The sequence below is a fragment of the Penaeus vannamei genome, chromosome 6 (genome assembly GCF_042767895.1).
Source record: "Penaeus vannamei isolate JL-2024 chromosome 6, ASM4276789v1, whole genome shotgun sequence".
NCBI classification, from domain to species: Eukaryota; Metazoa; Arthropoda; class Malacostraca; order Decapoda; family Penaeidae; genus Penaeus; species Penaeus vannamei.
Genome location: NC_091554.1, coordinates 40,704,718 through 40,707,217, shown reverse-complemented (window position 1 = coordinate 40,707,217; position 2,500 = coordinate 40,704,718).

Here is a 2,500-nt window from a genome sequence, read left to right as displayed (position 1 = left end):
GATGAACTATGGATGGAACAACTGATAGAAAATGGGAGGGGAAGGACGAAGGAGAAAGAGAGATATAAAAAGGGAAGATGGTGAAGGGAAGGGACACAAATCAAAGGGATGGAGGAGAGGTTCTTGATGAAGGGAGGGAGAAAGGGAAAGAAGGAAGGGACATAAAGGGAAGAAAGAAAGCCTTTTTGAAAGAAGAAAAGGGGAAAGGGTGATGGAAAGGGATGGAGGGAGTGAAGGAAGAGGGCGATAAAAGAGGTGGGTGGAGAACTGGAGGAATGGAGAAGAGATGGAAAGAAAGGAGTGGAGGAATAAAAATAATAGAGGAGGCGAGCGAAAGAATGAAAGGGAAAACGAAGTGGAGAGGCTAAAAGAAAGGAGACAGGAGAAAAGGTAGGGAGGTTTGAAGGAGAAGCTTGAATTGGAAGAAGAGGGAGGGGGGTATAGGAAAATGAAGGTGGGAAGTGCGGAGAGCAATGGAGGAGGGGAAGGGATGAGCTGGGGAAGAGAGAGAGAGAGAGAGAGAGAGAGAGAGAGAGAGAGAGAGAGAGAGAGAGAGAGAGAGAGAGAGAGAGAGAGAGAGAGAGAGAGAGAGAGAGAGAGAGAGAGAGAGATTGTAAATAGAAAGAGAGAGACTAGTAAATAAAGATAAATAGAGAAAGAAAGAGAGAGAGAGAGAGGTGGTGTAAATAAATAGATCTAGAGATTGGTTAACATATAGATAGACAAATAAACAGATAGATAGATAGATAGAGTGAAAGATTTAAAAAAAAACAAGAGTTTATACACAATATATACAAAACCATACATCTAATTTTCCTGAAAGCTACGAAGATAAATCCTTCACTAAGAAAAATAACATTTTCCTGCTCTCTTCATACTCCTTCTAAATATATATCTTTATGACTGACATTAGCATTGACACGATTATTACTGTTTCCATACTTATCTTTACTATGTCGTGCACCTGTTCACTTTTTATAGCATGTACAGCTATAATGATTAATGGTGGTACTCTTACTAATGATGATAGCAGTAGAAAAGTAGAAAAAAGGAAGTATGCTTATATATTAATTCTGTTAAAGATAGAATAGAAACCGGTCACATATGTTTCTTGCACTGTGGAAATATTCATTTTTATTCAGGTCTTTTTCAGAGTGCTGTTAGACTGAAATAAAAAGAGGGATAACAAGAGTGATAATAAAGATAATGACGATGATAATGATGGTGCTGATACTGAGGGTAATAGTGATAGTTTAGAACAGCAACAGAGATAACATCAACAACAATAATGACTAAATAGTTAACTAAATAGAAGTGAGAGAGAGAGAGAGATAGAGTGAAAGAGATAGAGAGATAGAGTGAAAGAGATAGAGAGAGAGAGAGAGAGTGAGAGAGAGAGAGAGAGAGAGAGAGAGAGAGAGAGAGAGAGAGAGAGAGAGAGAGAGAGAGAGAGAGAGAGAGAGAGAGAGAGAGAGAGAGGCAGACAGAGAGAGAGAGACAGACAGACACATCAATAAATTCATCAATGGACCCACAAATATACTGAAAACGAGACAGACAAACTAATAAATCAAAATATACCAAGACAAAAAAATCCCTCAAAATCTCTCCAGCCAAAGGAGAGTGACATCAACAAACGTCTTTTATTTTCTTCCTAATTTTCTCAAACCACTTAATGAGACATCTCGCCGTCTACGTCATCGTGTAAGGGAGATCGGGTTTCAGCCTCTTCGTCTTCGGGAGACATCTTCGACACATCTCCCCTGCGTGTCAAGGGGTGTCAGGTCGTGTCAGGTCGCCGATGTCAAGGTGTCAGGTTCAGGGAAGGTTTTAACGCCATCTATTGGTTGGTTTCGCGTGTGTTTGGCTGTCACTTGTTTTTGGGTGGGCTTTCGTCTCGTGGGGTGGGGGGGTGGGGGTGGGGGTATGAGGGGTTAGGGAGGGGTGAGAGAAGGAGTCTGGGTTGGGGATGGTATTTGTTGGTGGTGGGGAGGTGGGGGGTGTAATTTTGATTGGGGATGGGGGTGGTTGTGGTGGGTGGGGTATTTGGGGTTGGGGAGGGGTAGGGAAGTGGTCTGGGCGGGAGTTTGAGTATTTGTTGCAGGTGGGGAGGGGGGTATTTGAGGTTGGGGAGGGGTGATGAAAGAAGTTTGGGGATGCATGGAGGTGATGGGAAAAGCAAGGGGTTTGAAGTGATAGGAAAGTACGGGGTACCATTTTTTTTCTTCATTTTTAAAGGAGGAGGGGGGTAGTTTTCCTTTGGTGGGGGGAAACTTGTTGGTGTTTGGGTGGAGTGGGGTGGGGAAGAGGTACTCATTCAGGGGAGGGGGGGGGGGTAGGTAGAGAAGTGTGGATGTTTGAGCTTGTGTATGTGTCCTTTAGTTGCTTATATTATGTAATACCATCGATTCTTTACCTGGCGGACGTCACCAATATCTCTTATCATATTCTTATTCTCTTAACGAAAGCTTGACCATATAATAAGATTAAGACGAATGTG